This window comes from Salarias fasciatus, chromosome 16 (assembly GCF_902148845.1).
Source record: "Salarias fasciatus chromosome 16, fSalaFa1.1, whole genome shotgun sequence".
Lineage (NCBI taxonomy): Eukaryota > Metazoa > Chordata > Actinopteri > Blenniiformes > Blenniidae > Salarias > Salarias fasciatus.
Genome location: NC_043760.1, coordinates 29,377,875 through 29,398,228, shown reverse-complemented (window position 1 = coordinate 29,398,228; position 20,354 = coordinate 29,377,875). Strand labels below are relative to the sequence as shown.

The window sequence follows — 20,354 nt, the reverse complement described above, 5'->3', positions numbered from 1 at the left end:
GACAATTCCAACTTCCTTCACACTTTATATAGTGGCAAATGTGGCATTGTACTTTAACATGTTAGACCTCAGCCTTTTCTCTTCATAAGTGTTGAAACAAGAAATCTCTTACCATCTTAAATGAGTACAATAAGAGGTCATTTATCCTCGATCCATCTGTCATCCATCCATCCATCCTCAATATTTAATATTTACTTAATTTTTTAAATTTAATTTTATTGGATATTTTAACATACTATTGTATTTCTTTTATACTGAGGTCCTCAGAAAGAGTTTTACTCTGTTTCCACAGTCAGAAGAAACAACGTGAAGCAGCTTTTAGTTCCTTCTCTCCTCACCTGTAGAACAAACCCTCTTCTGACACACACACACACACACACACACACACACACACACACACACACACACACACACACACACACACACACACACACACACACACACACATCTTTTAAATCAGGCCTTTAAATTTTATTTGCTCAGGCTTTTCAGTGGACAAATAAATCTTACTTATTTTAACACTATTGTCTTAATAAAGCTCTGAATGTACAGTATTCATTCTCCTTTTTAAGCCTTGCTTAATTACTTTGTTTTAATTTTTTCCACAATCTTAACCACTTAAGGAGTATTCTTCTTTCATGGTTTCTTTTATTTCCTATCAAAGCACAGTCTGTGACTTGTATCTGAATATATTTACCCTGAATGTGGAAACATGTTCAACAAAAATGACTGTGAATTCTGATATTTCAGTGCAGTGTCTCACCTGCAGACTGCACGTGGAATAATGTTGACGCTGTCACTGCTGTTGTTGTTGTTGTTGTTACTGTTGTAGTGTCAGCCGGAGCTTTATTGTGAAGGGCAGGCAGGAGGAGCGGCTGCGGCTGCGCGGCTTCACGGAGCGTCTCGCGCAGCCAGCCAGCCAGCCAGCCAGCCAGTCAGCCTGCGCTGGAGAAAACAAGCGAGGACGGGTCGCAGCCCCGCATGAACGGTCCATGTTGTTCGGGAGGAGGGAGAAGACCGCGTGAAGGCCCGGGGCATGTGGATGTAGAGGCCGGGCTCGTGCTCCTGCGGCTCCCGCGGCTCCGGCTCTGCTCGTGCTCGTGGCGCGCTGCGCTGCGCGTGTCGCGGTTCGCCCGTTCTCTCTGGAGTCAACACTAAGGTAAGACCCGCCGGGGAAGTTGGGGCTCTGGAACCGGCCGCCCCGCGCGCCCCGGTGCGCTCTCCCGCGGCCCGGTTCGTCTCCCGGAGACTTTACCGGGACTCTGGTGAAAGTTGCGGGCGCAGAGCGGCGGCTGTCCGCCCTCACTCCGGAGCCTGACGGCGGCTCTTTGTCCACTCGGCTCTGCTCTCCCTGCTCGGTGTTGCCTTCACGCCGCTCGGCTCCAGACACCCCGCTGCCCCGCGGCTCTCTCAGCCCCTCACATCTGGACCGAGCGGTCTGGACGTCCAGACGTTCCCGTTTTGCCCCGGTGTGTGGGTTTGACCTGTGGAAGGCCCGGAAGGCGGCAGCAGCTCCTCCAGCAGGTCCTCCTCTCTTCTCCCAGACATCTGGATTGTTTCACTAATCCTCCTCATCTTCACTCTCTAATCTGCTAAACCGGCCCCTCTCCGTGTTTTCTCTCATATTGATGCATGTTGCTTGTGTCAGAGTTGCTGTTTTAAAAGAAAAATCACAAACGAACCCTGCAGCCCTGACAAAGAGCCACATTTACCCCCGAGCCCGGAGAGGCGGCTGGTGCCATGCAGAGGCTGTCAGGGTGTCTAGTGGCTTTTCATGGGAACTGCACCGAGAGCACACAGCATTGTCTCTGTTCTGCCCTGCTGGGAGGATTTACACTTTCTTTATTGTCTTTCCTTTAAAAGATGGCTGCGCAGGCGGTAGTTTGCAGGTACACTGCCGCCACACCTGCCCAGTGCAGACACACCCTCTGCTGCAGGGAGCCCTGCTCAGCAGTGTGTCGGACAGGGTTGGTCCGGCTATGGCAGGTATGTGAGAGGCCTGTGTTTCAGAAACTTCCTCCGGTTACGTCAGGCGCGAGGCCAAAGTGCGGCTCTGAGGAGTGCTCGGCATTTCCAGCATTGCAGAGAGCCGACTGAAACTGGAAGAGCAGCTCCTGCCTGAGCGGCACAGGCCCGGCGTTCAGCCCGCTTCCTCAGCACTGGAAATTCAGGCTTCGCTCAAACGTTCTCTCTGCTCCCGTCTCATAATCACAGACATTTTAGGCCGTTTTGAAGCAAAACTAAAGAAATGTGTGATTCCAGTTTCTCTCAGCGGATGCAGTTTTTAGAGAGGGTTGTCTTCTGATCACAACGTTGAGCACCTTGCGTGGAAGTTTCTGCCTGTTGGCATCAACTGCTGGAGCTGGGACAGTCTTTGTGGCTTTATTGACTTGTTAAGTGTTTTCTCCTCCAAGTCTGGATGTTCTGCTGTTTTTTTTTCCCTCATGGATCCTGTAGTTCCACCTGAAGGTTTCACTGTGCTCTTCTCTGGAGTCGAGCGGCTCAGTTTGATGTAAATCAAGCTGTAAAACAATAACTACTGACTTATTGTGTTTTTACTGCATCACGGGTGTGAAACTATGAATCATTCACTGTTTCCTGAAAACATGTTGAGCAGGATGGCAGATGATGATGATGATAATAATTCATGACAGCTTCTCGCTAAATTCTAGTTTTCCCACAGCTGAAGTGCTGCAAAGCAAAAATACCCCCCCCCCAAAAAAAAAAAAATGATGATCTTGTTGAATTTTTAAATCTGAACATCACTGAACTGAATTTAGATTACAGGAATTTTTAAATGAAATACTTCAAAAGATGTTTTTCCTGGAAAAATAAACACTGAAATGAAGTTAAATATGAAGGATTTGAAAGAGGAGGGAGGTTTGTGTTCATTCACACAGTTTTACCATCGACTGGTCAAATCAAAGGTTTGTAGAATGTGTGGGAGCTGTCCTTTGGCGTCATGCACAGCTGGCTAATCACGAACGCAGAGCCCTGATTTAATTCTACACAAGAGCAGAGCCTGAATGAGCACGTATTGATTCCTCACGTTCAGCTGTCGATGCACGGCGTCTGGCATCGTCCTCCTTTCCCGAGCTGCAGGTATTTAGGGGGTTGAGTTGTTCGTGATGAACTCTAAACTCTAAATAACCTTACTTGTGATATTTCCAGTCAGCCGTTAATATTTTGGCCTCAGATTCCCGTCGACACGCCGAGCGGCGTCTTCAGGCGTCTTCTTCTAATTCTGCATCCGTAAAGCGTTTCTCCAGATGAGATAACACTTTGAATCCTCTCCCCGTCTCTCTCTCTCTGTTTGATTGCGCCGTTATGACAAGAGGCTAATTACTCAGCTCGTCTTTCTCTCATGTGCTTAATGGGCCTCAGACGTCCTCCCAGAATGCACGTGGTTAAATGTCACATGACGCCAGCGTCTTGCTGTTTCCAGCAGACGCTGCTAGAAAACCACTGTTAAGACAGAAGTTTTCCTTCTTACTGTATTGTGTTGAATTGTCATGTATTTTGTAGAATGGTTTGTGGCTGTTGGCAGACAGCATGAGGCCAGCCTGCATGAAGCAGACATAATGCTATGAAATATTCATCCATTTAATTGTCTATGATAATGTAAGAATTAAAAATTCATGCTCTAATAATGTAATTGGTAGTTAAATAATTTATTATTACAAGGGGATCGTCTCTTTATTAGAATTTGCATGTTGTTACAAACCGGTTTTAGACGTAGATTACATGTTCTCAGGTTTCATGACAGCATGTTATTACCTGCAGATGTTATCTCTTAGTCTTTTTTTTTTCCCTTTGTAATCCTTTAATGCGCTCCGTACTGTGTTTCTCATGGACGTGCAGATGCAGAGTTTCCTTCAGGAAGCTCCCGTGCTGCAGATATCATTTTCATCTCTGGTCTTTTGGCCTCGTGTCTCTCCCAGGAAATCCCCGAGCCTTCGAGGAAAGCAGCAGAATTAATAAGAGCAGGCACAGATGGGCAGTCAGGAGATGGAGCGATGCTCATGAGGAGCGTTGTGTTGGAGGCGAGATGAAGGTCATCCCATTGTCTGTCTAATCGTCTTTAATCTGGGGAGCGGCTGCAGCCATTAAACGGGCGGAACGCCGCCGTTCTGACAATGGGCCCCCGCTCGCTGACCCCGTGACCTGGGGAAAGGAAGGGGATTTGAGCTGTTATTAAGCCTGTGTGACCCTGCCAGGGAAATACAATCTGCTTACATTTGTCCTGTGTTTGCTTTTCTAAGTTTTCAACCATAAATCTTTGTTTTCATGGTTTCCTCCATCACTGCAGTGCGGGTCTGTGTTTTCTCCTTCTGGTTCCTGCTCACACGCCGGCTATCTTGTCCTGGATGTGCCACAGCTCTTCAGATTCCAGGCAGTGGAAATCTGCAAATCAAAGTCTGGGATTTGCTGCTGTGTGTGGTGGAAGGTGATTTTATCTGTTTCACTGCTTTCCTGAGTTGGACTGAATCGAGCTTCTTTTAAAATTGTGTGTATTTTTTCTCCGACTGGGACTGAAGGACTGGCGGACGCTTTCCTGACAGCTGGCGGTGTGAAGCTAGCTGCTGCTAGCTCCAATAGATCCTGTTATCGTGATTTAAGGCAGGCGGCGCTCCGACCGCAGGCTTGACGGCTCGCTGTCGTCCTGATGAGGAGCGGTAGTGGAAGAGTGTTTTGGATAGAAAGGCGACTGTAGAGACACCAACACCGAGTGCTCCGCCGTTTGACGATAAACCTCCAAATAATACTCCTCAGAGTCGAGCCCTGTCGGAGCTGATCAGCTGCTGCCGACCAGGCCTTCACAGAGCAAGCGCAGGAAATACTGCGGCCCAGCTAGAGTTCCCAAACACTGCTGCAAGCATAGTTCAGGATGGAGAAGAAAAGAAAACACTGCTGGCCCCGTTTTCCTGCTGAACCACGGTTTTAAATCATGCAGTTGCTTCCTTTCTCTTTTAAGTCTTCGTCCTGTATCATCCATCAGGCTACGTTATTCCAATATGTTCATATCAGACTGAACACCTGCAAAAAGCAACATCATTCGATATCAGGGCCTGTTTGCACGACAACGTTTTCAAGTGAAAACAGAGGACTTGTTAAAAGCTTCGACTCTTTGAAACGAGAGGAATTGGAACTTTCCTGAAATTCTACTGCCTGTCCTGATCCTAGTTCAGTTCCTGGTCCTGGTCCTGCTCCTGGTCCTGGTCCTGGTCCCAGTCCAGATTCTCCTGATCCTGGTCCTGGTCCTGTTCCTGGTCCTGGTCCTGGTCCAGATGCTCCTAGTCCTGTGAGCAGTCCATGCGTTTCCATGGGACTATTTTTTCCTCTATAAATCAGAATAAAGGATACTTCCGCTCTAAAATGAGCATGTAAACGCCTGAAAACTTTATTCAGAATTAATTATGTAATAATTAGCGCGGCTGTGGTTCAGTGGGGAGAGCGGTCATCCCACAATCCGGATGTTGTGAGTTCGATTCCTGTCTCCCCCTGTCTGCATGTCGAAGTGTCCTTGGGCAAGACACTCAACCCTGAATGTCCCCCAGTGTTGTACGTCACTTTGGATGATGATATGCTAATTAGGCAACTTCATTCTGGTCATTCTGCGCTTGCTCCGTCGCGATGACGCGACTTTTCAAGATGGCGGAAAGCGGTCCACGTTTCTACTCGTATGGAGACAATTTATTTAACGGCAGTTTTAGAAGAGTTGGATACAGTGAAACGAGCGAATCGACAGGCGCCCAACAAGGTGGACATTTTTTCAAAGCTGTAGCGTAAAAGTTCATCCAGAAAGAAAGACGAGAAAAACGCTGTTCACCTCGAGGAGACATCAGTACGTCGCAGTGAGAGAGGAGTTTCTCCTTTGTTTTTCCCATGTAAAGACGAAGCTCATCAATACAATATTAATTTACTGAATTCAAAATAAACCAATTTGGAATTAAAAACACCCTGTTAGTGGACTCGATGTGTTTTGTTTTCCTGGCTCTCGTCAGGTTGTGCCTCGTTTTTTTGGAGCCGGGTTGCTGTGAAGGGTTACATCCTGACCGGGTCAAAGTTCATCCCTGGACAAACACGCTGCGGTGCAGTGGAGCTGCTCTTTCTTTCAACATGGCTTTACTCTGTGCTCCTTGGCCGTACTCGAGGGGTTTCAGATATCTGTCCCCACTTCCTCTTTTGTTGCTCTAGTTTTATTCTTTGTTCTTCCTCTGTTCTCGGTCTCGTCCTTCATCTCAGTCATCGCCTCCCTCCCCTGCTGCCGGGCTTAAGTTTCTGATTCATGCCCGGCGATGATGAGTGCTGGCTTCAGCGTCCTGGTGTCACCACTGGGCACCGGGCCTAATCCTCCTCCGGGGGGGGGGACGGGGGACACTGGGACTGAGCAGAGCTGGTGGAAGTACAGTAGGCCAGTCTTTGAGCTGTCCACAGTGTGACAGTCGGAGATGGTACGGCCTGGGATGGCGCTGAGTGAGATGAAGACGCTCTCTGTCGCAGCAGTGGATCATTATATCACAAAAACAAAAAAGCCCAGCTGCACATTTCTGCAGAGCGCTGACATTTCCTCTCTTTAAGGTGGCAGGTTTTCCTCTTTAATGGGGAGATAGAGAAAAGCTGAGCGTGCCGGAGTGGCAGGGCTGTAAACCTCTCAGGTCTTCGGGGAGATTACCCTGCAGATTGTAAAGTCAGCCGCTACGCACTCCGCGCAGAGACGCCACCATAAATTCAAAAAACATCCCGAGAAGTCCTCGTTAAATAGTAATCAAGGGGCGGCAGCTCCCCCACGCTCCCTTCAGTGTGTGTGTGTGTGTGTGTGTGTGTGTGTGGGGGGGGGGGTTCATGTTACAGGGCAGAAAAGTGGTGCTTGGGCCGTAAAGAAACCCAAGGCCTCCCAGCAGGACAGTCCAGCGTTTGGACCGAAGTTCAGGACCGTGAGAGGAGAGTCTGACACGGACAACTGTCCATCACTCACTTCAGGAGGACATTTTTCTTCCCCTTAACAGTTTTTAGTGATCTGTTCAGAGTCGGTGTTTCCTCTCCTTCATCGTATCTGCTGTGTGTTGGTGTCCCGACACCAAAGACGCTGGAGAGACGGAGTGTTTCTGTAGGGAACCTCTGCACGGTCTTCATTCACTCAATGTTTGGAACTGATCAGTAGCTTGTGGGCGTGGCCAGTGATTTCACCTTCCCGTTTTCCTTTGGAAAGCATGCAGTCGTGTATTTCTCACAGTCATCATTACATACTGTGTGTGTGCGTGTGTGCGTGTGTGCGTGTGTGCGTGTGTGCGTGCGTGCGTGCGTGCGTGCGTGTGTGCGTGTTAAATAACAAGGTCATCTGGCGTTTGGCTGGTTTGTGGCACCAGGCAATCACTGTCATTAACTCTGTGGCGTGGCGGCACTCGTGACGCCACAGATCCTCGGCTTTATGAAACTTTCTTAGACGTGCAGCGCAACACACACACACACCTGAAAGAGAGGAAGTAATCAGATTACCCACAGCATGCTGGCTTGCTGTTGTTTTAGTGTTGTGAAACGAAACTAAGTCACCTTGATGCCACACCTCAGACGGTAAACAGGCCTGTGGGATCGTCACGATATGTCGAAGCGCTACACACACACACACACACACACACACACACACACACCAGTGGAAACGGCAGCATGTGCAGGGTGCTGGACCTCCGGCAGATTCAGGACTCATTCATACGGTGTTTCCAGGTGAAGACGTCCAGCTGCTGCCGGGTCTGAGCTGTGTGTTTACATGCTGTTGCTGCCGGTCCTCGATAACCCCGGCCCGCGTCTGCACGGCGAGAACACACACTTCCTGGGATGTGAAGTGTTGGGACAGAGTCCGGCCTGCGCCGTTTCTCCATTGATTGAGTGGCTGAATGTTGACACACTGCTGTTCTCACACACGTCTTTAGCAGCACGAGGCGTCCGGGTGTTTTCAAGGCTTCCTGTTTGTCACTGTGATTGTTATCAAGGTGTCCCTGCCAGCAGGTAATTACTTCACTAAATCTCAGAACGATAGCATTTCGGGGAACTCGTTAGTGTAGCGGAGCCTCGGTGCCAAACCGCCGATCAGAGCAGGAGGAAAAGCTGCTTCGCCGCCGGATCGCTGGAATCAGGTGTAATGATTAACACAGCAGCGTAGAGCCTCATAAACCCAGCGTTCTCGCTTTACATGAAGATGAGTCTGGTTTCTTTTTCTCCCCATCTCAAACAGTTCAACACATCTTACTGCTTTCCTCTCAGTGGCATCCTCTAAAATCCCTTTGTGCGAGTAAATGTCCTCACAGCTGAGCTGCGTTATGTCCATGTGGCTGAACATGCTGGCGCTCGTCGGGCTCAATCAGCTTAGTTTCTATTATTTCTGTCTCTTCTGAAAAGCCGTCCAGCTTTAAGCTGTGTTGTTTGAGCGGTTAGTTTGATGCCGTAGTTTTGTGCAGAGGCTTGGACGGAGCCTTCATGCTCTAATTGATTTAATTAAGTGGCTGTTTTCCCCGCTGGCCGTAGTGCAGCGGAGCACAGGAGCTTTACTTATCTGTACTTCACACAGCGATCCCTGCTCCACATCGCTGCTCACAGTTTGGTACAGCCAGAACGCTGATCTGGGTTTTTGGTTGAAGCAAACTCTGAGCAGTGATAAGATGGTGTAATTCTCCTTACGTGATCCAATCAAAGCTTCCTCCCATGTTTACTCCCAGTTAGTTGAAGCCCATTAAGCGTGATGTGGACTGAGGGAAGGCTGAACTCCGGTGTGTGCCACCTCGCTGGGTAAATGGCTTTACAGCTGCTGTTTACCTGCTGGCATTGAGCTGTGCAGCGGCGGAGCGCGTTCCTGCTCCGAACTCCCCATTCAGCCGCAATGAGCAGGTTTTATGACCTGCTGTTAGGATTCAGGCCTGTTTCTTCAAAAAAAAAAACAAAAAACCCAGCATTCATCCCCATTAATGACCGACACTGACAGCTTGTTAGTAAGCTGTGCTGCATTATATATAAATGACCAGGTTTGACGTCCAGGCTCTGCAGAAAGTTAACTGCAGATAAAAAGTTGTTTCATCGCCTCCTGGGGTCAGTTCGGTTTTCGTCTCTCAGTACGTGGGCCCAGTGGGCGTCGTGTTTCCTGGTGTGCTGTGGGTCCGAGCGCCGAGCTTGTTAGGAGTAACGTGAGCGACCCGGTCCAGTCGCTTCAGCGTGGCCGCTACATATTTAATCGGCGATGGACGGCAGTGCTGGCTCGTTTCATTCTCTCAGCTGCATCCGGGGGGTTCTGCTCTTCAGAGGACGACAGCCGAATGGCGTTAAACCCAAACATCTTGGAGCTGGACTCTGAGACCACCGTCTGCTTGAGAACAGATGAGTAACTGTACTGATGCTGGCAAAGGGACATGTCCTCTCTGGGACATGAAGACGTCTTCAAGAAAGACCTTTAACCTGACAAAGATGAAGAAATAGATCAAACTGAACTGTTTCTTTATTTCCACTCAGACAAGATCCAGTATCTTAGACCCTGTTTACACGGTAATGTGAGAACACGCTTTGGATGGTTTACATGACAACAGAGTCAAAGCCACTGAAACACGACTCTCTGAAAAAACCTCCGAAGGTGGAACTTTTTTAAAAATACTTGGCCTTCGAATTTGTTGTCGAGGAATCGACAACAGGCTCCTAACAGGCTCCCGATAACCTCCACCCTCAGCACTCTGGCTCTCGCGCACCGATCGGTTACTGAAGTAGATTTCCCCAAATCAACGGCCTGTATTGTATTTCCAGGGTCGGGACTCGGGACGATCCCTGGAGAGCAGGAATCGTTGGTAGTTTGTGACTCAGGCCTGCAGAGAGAGTGAGTTCAGTGATTGTTCGTGATTGAGGAAAGGCCTGCTGCGCATGAAGGGGAGGGAAAAAAAAAATGAGAGTAAGAGCTTCTCAAGACGTTTGCTGGGGCATGCATTATGGGAGGGATTATATGGATGGAATTCAGGTCTAGTGAAAACCTGCCACCGGCTCAGCAGCTTCCACCTCGCCGGGTCTGAACGTCGGAGTCAGGATTGCACAACAAGCAAGACGAGACGGAGCAGCAGCCGGAGAGGATCTGACTGTGTTCACTGAGCAGTGGCCTGCTTTCTGAGATTATTACAGTTCACCTCTGAAAACATGTAAAATGGGAAATATTGATTCTCTCATAGTTAGAGTCTTCATGTCAAGACAGGTATAGGGATGCATGATAGATGTCAGTGTTGGTATTCATATTGGGGATAGCGATGAGTAAAACGGGTCTGATATTAACAGCTGGTATTCATTTCCATCTAGCTGCCGCTGTGTTTGTGGGTTAGGGTTGATTTACGTTCGAGAATGACGCTGAATCTGACTCCAGTGTCGGTTATCAAATAAGTTTGATTAGTCAGAAGGTCATCTGGACAATCTATTTCACGGATTTGAGTTGGAATTGATTTAAAGTATGAAATCCTGTCGGGGTATGTTGATGTGTGGTATATGATAAAAAAAGCTTTCATGGAGGTTCTTGACACAAGCTTCAAGGTGTTCCTAAAAATCCTAAAACTAACACTGTTATATATATATATATATATATATATATATATATATATATATATATATATATATCATTATTTACTGACTTTGTTTTGTATCTGAAATTTAGGAAAATTAAGAAATTCATTACTTTTTCATGGTGTTCAGTTTACGGAGTCATCATAGAAACTTGTTTTTATCCTGATACTGGTAAATATCGACTGTCGACCTTTAACTGCTATGTTCAAACTGGATGTTGATATCAGTCCAACTTTTCATTGTGGCGCTGTGTTTACTCTGTAGGGAAAAACTAGCGCTGTCACTGATACGTTATCAGAGTTAACCTGTGAACTGTAACCTGTGTCTGATAACGAGAGGAGGTGAAACTACAGCGAGACACGTTGCTGCCGGGGTACCGTCGGAGGACTGACCGGCGGCCGAGGCTGTACCGGCGGCTGAGGTGATCTGATGTGTTCATGTGACCGCTGCTGATAGAGGGAACAGTCACTCTGGAAAAACTGGACTCTGGTCTGTACTGCATGTTTAACATAATGACTGACTGATTTATCTTCATTATAATTAGGTTATGTGTGGTTTGTCGTGTTTCTGCTTTAAGTTTCGGATGTGAATTGAGTGAAGCTTAAATCTGCAGTCCAGTCGCTGCCGTTTAACACACTCAGGTCATTCTTATTTCGTCTTTTTCCAAGTTGGTTTCTGACTGTGGAGAAGTTGAAGGCACGTGACGGCCTCTCTGAACTTCAGCCTCACCGCCATCTGGACCCACAGTTTGACTAATCATGGCCGATCGCTCGGCGCTCGTCAAGCCTGTTCAAGGCCGCATTAATCATTCAGAAACAACAAGCTCCATTTGCAATATCTCTGCCTCCAATACTGTTCAATATTTTAAAGCCGGTTTTTGCATGAAATCCCAAGTTCAGCTCATTTTGACTGTGGAAGTTATAAAAATCTCATGTCTTTGTGTGTATGTGTGTGTGTGTGTGTGTGTGTGTGTGTGTGTGTCCTGAGACGCTGCTGCTGCTTCGTGCCTTGATTCTGCTGCAATCCCAGAGACCTCCTCTAATCCATTTGTGCCTCTTTCTCCCTCTCTTGCACACAGAAGGAAATCCTGCTTTATTTATGAGACGTATAGCTCAAAATGCCACGGGGTTCTCCTGAGAATTCAGCACTGCACACACACACACACACACACTCACACAGTGTTTGGCGTATTGAGTGTCTCCTGCTTGCTCTCACTTGCACACAATCGCATGCACTTGCCACGGGGCATTTATTTACCCTTTCCTACACTTGTCTGAGCGTGACCTAGGGTTGTGCACGGCGAGCAGCTGGCAGATGCTCCCTGCCTGCACGGCGCCGGCGTTTTTCACGTGGAGGGAGTCGCATCATCTGCGTGTCAGAGATGCAGAAATGCCACGGACTCCTCCGGTCGCTCCGAACCGAATCACCGGAGTGTGTCTGAAAATGTGGAGCGGCGGAGCTGTAATAGGAGCTGGAGCGCGGCGGCGGTGGGAAGATGTATGTAAACTGTTTATATTCTCAGCCAGTGCATTGAACGGGAGGGGGAGGCTGTATGGATGCGTGACAGACGAGACGGCGCATCCTCAGCTCCTGCCGTCAGAGGGGAAAAAAAATCACTTCCCCAAATTTATTCAGAAGTCAGATGTTGGGCGAGCTGTGGGAGTTTTAAATTTTTATGACTGGAGGCTAGATTTAAGGTCTGAAATGAAAGAAGAAAAGATTTTAAATCATGTTTGGAGTTGGGACAAAAATCCGGAGCTGAATCTGGCAGTGTTTTCTGCGAGGAGCAAGCCCTCTGCCTCAGCCGGTCCACCCAGAGCTCCGTGTTTGATCTGGCATTAGTTTCATGTTGGATGCTCCTTCTGACAGTTCCACTTGTTCGGGGTTCAAGCCTTGCTCAAGGGCCCTGGTTTACACCGCAGTGATTTCCAACCATCTGTCGCGTCTTGGGTTCCTGTTCACCTGACTGTCCATGTTCTCCCATTGTTCGTGTTTAGAGTGTGTTGTTCTCGTGTGTGTGGCTTCATTACTAAAACACACACCCGTAGCCTGGAATGCTAACTGCGTCGCGTTAGCCGCTCTGCTGTTTCCATGTAAACGGAAAACGTTCTCAAAGCATTGTCGTGTCAGTGCAAATCTTTTCTGAAAGGAAAATGCAAAAACGACGCGTTTTAGCTTGAAACGTCGTCGTGTGAATGGGACATTAGAGTCACTGGATTGAGATTCTGCTGCCTGGATCCTTACAGTGGCACAAAAATACATCTTCAGATCCAAGAATGTATTTTCCAAAAACACAAGGAGTCAGTTAAGAATATTTTAATAATGCGTATTTAATATTAATGTAGTGACTGAAATCCTAATTCATTGAAAGTTATTACAAATACAACAGTTTAGTCCACTGATAGAAGCAGCTGTCGATCATTTGGTCGAGTGTGTCGTCAGATTCTGTCCCCTTCTGTCCCCTTCTGTCCCCTTCTGTCCTCCTGCATGCTTGGATCAAAGTGTCCTTGGGCAATACACCGATCCACAAATTACAGTGTGTGTGAGAGGCGTTGGGCTTGAGGCTGCAGCGGTGACGACATGCTGTGTGAATGCAGCCCCCGACATTGACGACATCCCACTGAACTGAACCGTCCGGCTGATATCACCTCAGTCAAGCGTCGTTCTTTGCCTTATTTTATTCCTGCTGTGAGACTCAGAACTTTCAATACACGTTATCGGCTCTGGCAGTAGAAATAACACCCTGGCTACGAATGAATGATGAGGTGTATATCAGCTATTAGCTTCCCATAAATTATACATGCAGGTCCCTCAAAACGTGTTGGGAGGTTTTCAGCTCATTAAAATTGAAATGAATCCGATTTCACCAGCAGCAAGCGATTCCTCTGTAAGAGAAGCGGCGTGGAGCCGCTCTGTGGGGGAACGTCTCCTGAACTCATTCCCATGGCAGAGAGACATTTCCCGGGTCAGCTCCGAAAAAGCCCAATCCTGAAGCTGTGAATGGGTTTCAGCGTCCGGGCTGACGAGGCTCCGGCCTCGCCGTGGCTCTGATGTTCGGCCAGAGTTATGCAGCAGAGACAAACAAACACACACCGACGGCTTCTTTCTGTGGAAGCTTCGGCAGGAGAGTTCTCGTGTGACTCCAAGAACCCGGATAAATATAGATTGTTGTTCTTTAGTCATGGAACATAACGGCCGTTAAAGGAAATGACCATCGCGGTCCCAACGGCCCCGGAATGAAATGTGTCCTCTGGAGAAGACACCGTTGACTGAAATCTGTGTTTTCATCATGTTGCATCATTACATGCTAAAAGAGCTAAACTTCTGTCTTAAACCAATAGTTTCCACTTTCATAGTAGTCTGAAGCCGTGTTCTCTGGGTAATTCCCCGCAGCCTGTGTTAAACACACAGCTGGGACCGGCGATGGGCTGCTGATCTTTCTGAGGAGCAGTTCTTGGTCCCGGCGGAGGCGTGGGGGGAAAATCTGCATCCGAGAGCGGCTGAGGGAAACAAATGGCTGATCTCTGGAGCCACGCATGCACGACTGTGTTATATTAACTGTTGATCTCGGGAGCAGGGTTTGATTTCAGTCGACCTGAAACAGCGTCACCGACTGTCTGTCCGACTGTAGCGGAGTGTGTCCATCTGCGGGAGCATCGCTGCAGCGCTCGGGCTCTCGGGGGAACTTCAAGGTATCGTCGGATCAAAGAGAATAATTCAGGTCCAGAACTGAGGGAGGAGCGGTGAGAAACCTGCCGGAGCAGGGAGTACAAAGACGAGGTAAAGCTGGAGCTGGAGTGTAATCTACAGCGGTTCGCATTAGACCAGGAAAAGAGGAGTGTCCAGGGGACTGGCCTCGATTCATCTCCTCTGCAGCCCTTCCAGGGTTCGCAGTTTGAAAATGAAATGGACTGTCGATTGGGCGGTTGACTGTTTGGGTTGTCGGAGGCTGCTGGGCTGCTTCACTCAGGGCCGTTTCTTCACTGAACTGAGAAATGACAGATTACTCCTCCTCAGAACTGAGATATTGAGATCATCTGTCAGAGCTGAGCCGAAGAAGTTCCCCTCTTCCTGTAGTGCAGGAAGAGGGGAACTTTTCTCACAGAACGGAAACACAGGCTCATCACAATTACTCACCGCCGTGACTTTCACACGCTGTCAGGGAAATATATATGTTCTCCGCCAACAGTGGGCCAATCTGAGGATTGTTTGTTCACCACATCCTCTCCACTTTCTGCCCATCTCCACCCCGCCCCCATGGCTTTACTTCAGCCGGATGAGGAGCTCCAATCATCTCAGACTGGCTTCTGGCGGAGAGGTAACTAGACTCCAGCGGAGTCCACAAGTCCCCGGTCAAATCCCGATCCAGGGAAGTGTCTGTGGGACGTGTGGAATTAGAGGTGAGCTGGACAAAGTGACAAAACTCCTGGAATGAAATGTCGTCAAGATAGACGAGAATATTCAGTCCCCGGTGAATCTAAGCAGTCGTGGGGCCGGTCTTGTGCTACGGGGTGAGAAGGTGCTTTGATCGCTCAGTTTAAATGGAGTAGAACTTGTGACGGACTGGTTTCAAGATGCAGAATTGCCAAGTTACCTCTTAAACAAAGAGAAAACTGCTCTCTGTGGCCTCCAGGTGTGAACGTGTGTGCTGCCTGTCTGATACGACTGAGCGGGGTGTTTTTTAGTGAAACTTCTCATCATTTTTTTTTTTTTTTTTTTTTTACCACGGATCTGTTAGTTCAACAGTGTTTCTGTGTGTGTGTGTGTGTGTGTGTGTGTGTGTGTGTGTGTGTGTGTGTGTGTGTGTGTGTGTGTGTGTGTGTGTGTGTGTGTGTGTGTGTGTGTGTGTGTGTGTGTGTGTGTGTGTGTGTGTGTGTGTGTGTGTGTGTGTGTGTGTGTGTGTGTGTGTGTGTGTGTGTGTGTGTGTGTGTGTGTGCGTGCGCGCCCTGGGGGCAGATATTTCAGAGCCACGCTGATGGAACAAAAACTTTCTCCAAAGTGTGGTCTGGAAAATCAAATTCTGTGTGATGCATGTGTCCCAGATTCAGGGCGTCTGGCGTTTACGCTCCCATAGAGAGTGAAATTAGAGCCTTTCTTCGTCCATCAAAGTATCTGCGCTGCAGTTCTGACTCCTGAGGAAAGAACAGACTTGATGTGTTTTGCAGCGCTGCTTGGCAGTCGACCACACATTAAATGTTTGCTGCACAGGAAGCTGGAGGTAACAGGAAAAAGTCGACAGATATACTTAGTTTAACATCAGCAGTGACTTCTCCTTCATTTCCTATGAACCCTGGGTTCTGATGAAGTTACTTGTGTCACTGCCAGGATAAGCCTATATGATCATCCATCCTCCGTATTTAACAGATACGAGCGCAGAGCTTTATATTTAGGCAGAAAGTTGTCAGATCCTGTTTGTAGGTGTGATGCATGATAAGGATTATTTTAAAGAATCGTCTGTGATCACTCAGCTGTTTGCGTTGATGTTTCCATGTTGATCGAGGCCGTGTGGGTTGATGTATATCTTTAAATTGTATTGCAGATGGACTGAGAGTAATGATATTGATGGTTTCCTTAAAATAATCAGGTTCGTTCATGACTGGCAAACAGAAAATAACAAGACACACCTGTGAAAATTCTTCTTTTCGTGACTTTAATCAGCTTCAGAAACATGCGCTTCAGATGATTTTTCTTTGATATTTCAGTAAAATAATCGTCGTCTTCACAGCCGTGTTGTGATGAAGGTAAGAATGAAGCGTCTTTCTGCCCTTCACACTTCCAGTTACAGGTTTTTTTCTTTCTCTTGCTGCTGCGTGACTCGGTTGGATTAACTCCAGACTGCTAATTGATTATATCGGCTGTATGGAGTGTGAGAAAAGCTGAAATGAACGGCTCCTTTGGCTCAGGGCGTTTTGTCCATTGGATTTCTGCGAGCCGCTCGCACTCGGGAGTGAAGTTTCCGAGCCAATAAGGCAGCGCGGTGTGGAAATGTTTCTGGCCTCTGGTCTCGAACTGCTCGATACGGCACAGAGCAGCGCTTGTTCTCCCGACATCCTGCAGCACATCTTTTTTTGGACGCCGTTGCCGCATCTCCCCACTGCTCCTCTTTCTCTCCATAGTTTGACAAATCATAAACGGTGATGGTTCCTTGCAGGACGACTTTAAAAAGGAGGTGGAGGAGGAACACATGCATGGTTCAAGTCCTGCCTCCTGACTCCTGGCCTGGCTCAAGAGTCAGAGGAAGGCGCGGGTATCAGGACAGTAAACCTCGGAGGCGTGCAACTGCGACGCGTCGGCCGCATTAGAGCCAGTTTCTGATCCTCGTCCCCAGAATGCTCGCTGAGCGAACGCCCCCTGGAGACCCGGAGAGCTTAGGAAAATACATCTGAATTCAAAGAGAGTAGCGTGTTTAATTTGAAAACATTCCTCTAGCCTGAAGCCGCCGCCTCGTATCTGTTGTTTGGCCCGGACGTGACCCTCCCCACATCCCCTTTTCTTCCCATCGCTCCCCGGCTGGCTCTGTCGCAGAAACAAACACAAACACAAACACAACACCACCTCAGGTGTTTCTGCGTCTCCTCCGATCGAGGGAGAACATCGGCGCTGTACATCAAAGCTGTGCGCACTACATCTGCCCCGCTGTGCTTTACTGTGCCCGGCGTTTGTTGTTTTTGCCAGGGGACATGGATAGCAGACTGTCTCCGAGGCAAAAATAGAGACGGTCTGTTCCTCCTGTGAGACAACAGTGAATTAAAAGAAGAAGAAGAGTGGAGGGAGTCTCTAATAGGTGCAGGAGCTGCAGGATGAGCTGTAGCTGGCTGCTCAGTGGAGGACTCGTGTGTTTGCAATGCCGGGATGTGTGCAAAGTGAACAAGAGCTGCACTGTTTTGGAGTAAATTGGGCTTCGGGAGTTGAGAAAACACTCCAAGCTTGAAGTTATTTCTGCCTTGAACAGCGGGAGAGAAATCATAGAAATGAGAAGAAGCTAAAAGAACGAATGCAGCAGGGATTCAGAGCTCTTCATTATCTTCCAGAATGATCATTAGCGTGGAATAAGGAAATAAAATTAACACCGTGCACTGCTCTGAAGCAGCAGCTCTCAGAACAAGCCAGTAAATCATTTTGACACCCGAGTGGGAAAAACATCCCTTTTTACCATCTGCCTGCTCAGATCCGCCTTCAGTCCTGTGACACAGTTTGATCCAGTCGTGTTTACGTAGCGGCAGTTACAACGCCGCCGCCGTCTCGTGGCGCTTTCGCCGAGAAAAGCCGCGATGAGCGTCGGCAGAGCGACACTAGGGAAGGATGGAGCGGAGCCAGAGGAGCGAGCGCCTGGCTGCGTTATGGAGAGAATGTGCAAAAGGCAGCGGACATCCTGCGCCTGTGTAGAAGCACAGTCTCCAAAGGGCGATTCTGAGCCTGGGTTTCCACGCCGTTCTGTGCATCCAGCCTGACCACGCGTGATGCACCAAAACAAACGACGAGTCGCTCCCTCCTGCTGTTAAGATTTTAGTTTTAATACCATTCAACCTGAAACACATCCAGCACGATCAGCACGGCTTTCAGCCGCTTGATTTTTCCTTTAAAGTGCACAAAGCGGTGCTCAGTTTCAACCACCGAGCTGCGGCTGCAATTGGAAACGCCGATCCGTCCGTAAAGGAATATGACAAACTGAAGAGCAGAGGGATGAAAGTCCGTTGTTTAAAGGGACGGCCTGTCAGCGGGGAGAGAGCGACCACCCAGTGGCTGTTGTCATGGAGATTGACTCAACAATGAGAGGCGCGCTGGAGTAATGACGGAAAATGAAAGTGACATGTGAGAAATTGATTTTAGGGAGGACGGGGGAGGGAACGTCCACGTTTCTGTCATCAGTCTTTAAGGACGGATTAGAGTTGAGGCATCTCTCTGTTGGCTTCAGTCGCTGGTCGGATTGACCTTTCTAATAGCAGGCTGAGGCCAGGAGAACACCTGAAGGACTGTTGATGGTTTATGTTAGAAATTAGTAAAAGATGCCTAAAATGAAGACAAATCTATCCAATACAAGAAGATAATGCTTAGATCAAAAATATTGTCTTTGAGTATGTCAGGTGAACTCAAATCCATCACGTAGGGCTGAACAGGAAACTTTATCCAGTAGGTTAAAACACACAGTATGCTTCAGTGGAGAGAGCTGTTTGAACATCCTGAGCGTCTGTTTCCATTATGAACACATGAATACATGAATACATGACTCACTGTGTGACTAAACTTTAGGTAATCACGGATCCAAACTAATACTTGGGTACTTCGTATCACCACCATGTCGTTTGGTCACACAGAGAAGCTGAGCTGGACCCTCACCCGCCGAACACGCCGACCGGTCTGAACACTCGCCGCCACGCTGGGTATCGAGCGCTGCGCTGTGTGAAGTTGAGCCATCTGTGTGCTGGAAGCTCCAGTTGGTCCTCGGCTCATGAGTCAGTCAGGTGCTTCAGCGCCGAGCAGCCACGGCGTAATTAAATCACAGTTTGAGGGATGAACGTGTTTCTTTAGCTTGTTGAGGGGCGATTGGTGTTTGAATTCTTCAGTGTGAATAGAGTAAAATATTCAATTAACTGTGTCAAAACTCCTGAATTTGGGCATTTCCATGAATGAAATCGCCCATAAAGTCTTGTCTATGGTGTATTTATCAGTCTGTTGCTCTGGAGGAGAGAAGCACTCCATTATATTGATGTTATTTAACAAGCAAGTTGTGATGATCAGAATAAGGATTGAAGGGCTGGAACAGTCTGAAGGCCTCCGCCTCTCTATAACGGGTCTCTGAACGCAGCAGAGGTCCAGCTGAAAACTCTTCCCGTCATTTATCTGCCATTAGTTCTGCATACTTATGTTTTAAAGCCACAGTAATTGTCTGCTGCTCAGACCGGCGGCAGTCAGAGCGCTGCTGCTCTGTCAGGGATCTTACTGCTGGGATGAAGACATCTTCTCTCCGTTTGCGTGTCTTCCTCTCTGTCCTGTTGCGATCCGATGGAGGGAAACACTCCGGGAGCTGTCCTCAGGTGGTTTCAGTTTCAAACCTGTTTTTATTTTGATGGATTTGTGTGTGTGGAGCCTGTCTGGCTCCCCGGCGCTGACGGAGAGCGTTCCGGAGAGCTCGTGTCGGACGCCACTTCCTCCGATTGAGATCTGTGGACATGTGACAAGCAGAAAATCCTCGGTATGATTGGCAGACAGGAAGATTGCGTGAAATAATGAGCCGTTTCAGTGGAGGGCTGACTCACTTTTATTCAGGGGGAGAGTGTAAAACAGTGGAAAGTGTGTCAGCAGCAAGTGGAAAAGGCCGAGTCTGGTCCTCAGACCGGGTCTGCAGTCGGAGACTCATGGCTCACGGCGGCTGGAGTGGAGCGTCTGGCTTCTCGGCCGTCCTCCGGCCCGCTCGCTCTGGCTGCCAGTAGGGAGTAAAGCAGTCCTCCTTCCTGTGAGAAGCAGCCACTGCAAACAGAGTGGAGCGGAGGGGGAGGTGGAGATGCCCTCCCATTGGCTGCACTTCGGCTGTCTTTGACCTGAATGCCAAACACAGAAAGCTCTGCCAGACGGGTTTTTTCTTTAAACATCCCCTCTTTTTTTTATAATCCTCTTTTACTTTCCCGCTGTCTTTGTGCGGCGTTGAAAGAGCCTCTAAACGACCCCCCCTCTCAACAGAAGGGAGTTGTGAAGTGCTGGTGAAACCCGGCTCAGCGGTCCGCCGCTCGCCTTTCCTCTTTTAACTCTCTTCGCGGAGGAATGGTGGGGTCATGAGG

The 20,354-nt window shown here is 48.4% G+C and overlaps 1 protein-coding gene across 1 annotated transcript in view; it reads left to right on the top strand.

The window, feature by feature from the left end:
* Positions 1 to 907: 907 nt before the first annotated feature.
* nck2a (NCK adaptor protein 2a) overlaps positions 908 to 20,354 on the top strand; it is a 34,246-nt gene continuing 14,799 nt past the window's right edge. Inside the window, exon 1 of the mRNA XM_030112592.1 lies at positions 908 to 1,159. The gene's annotated coding sequence lies outside the window, so the exon portion shown is untranslated. The remainder of the gene's footprint in view (positions 1,160 to 20,354) is intronic.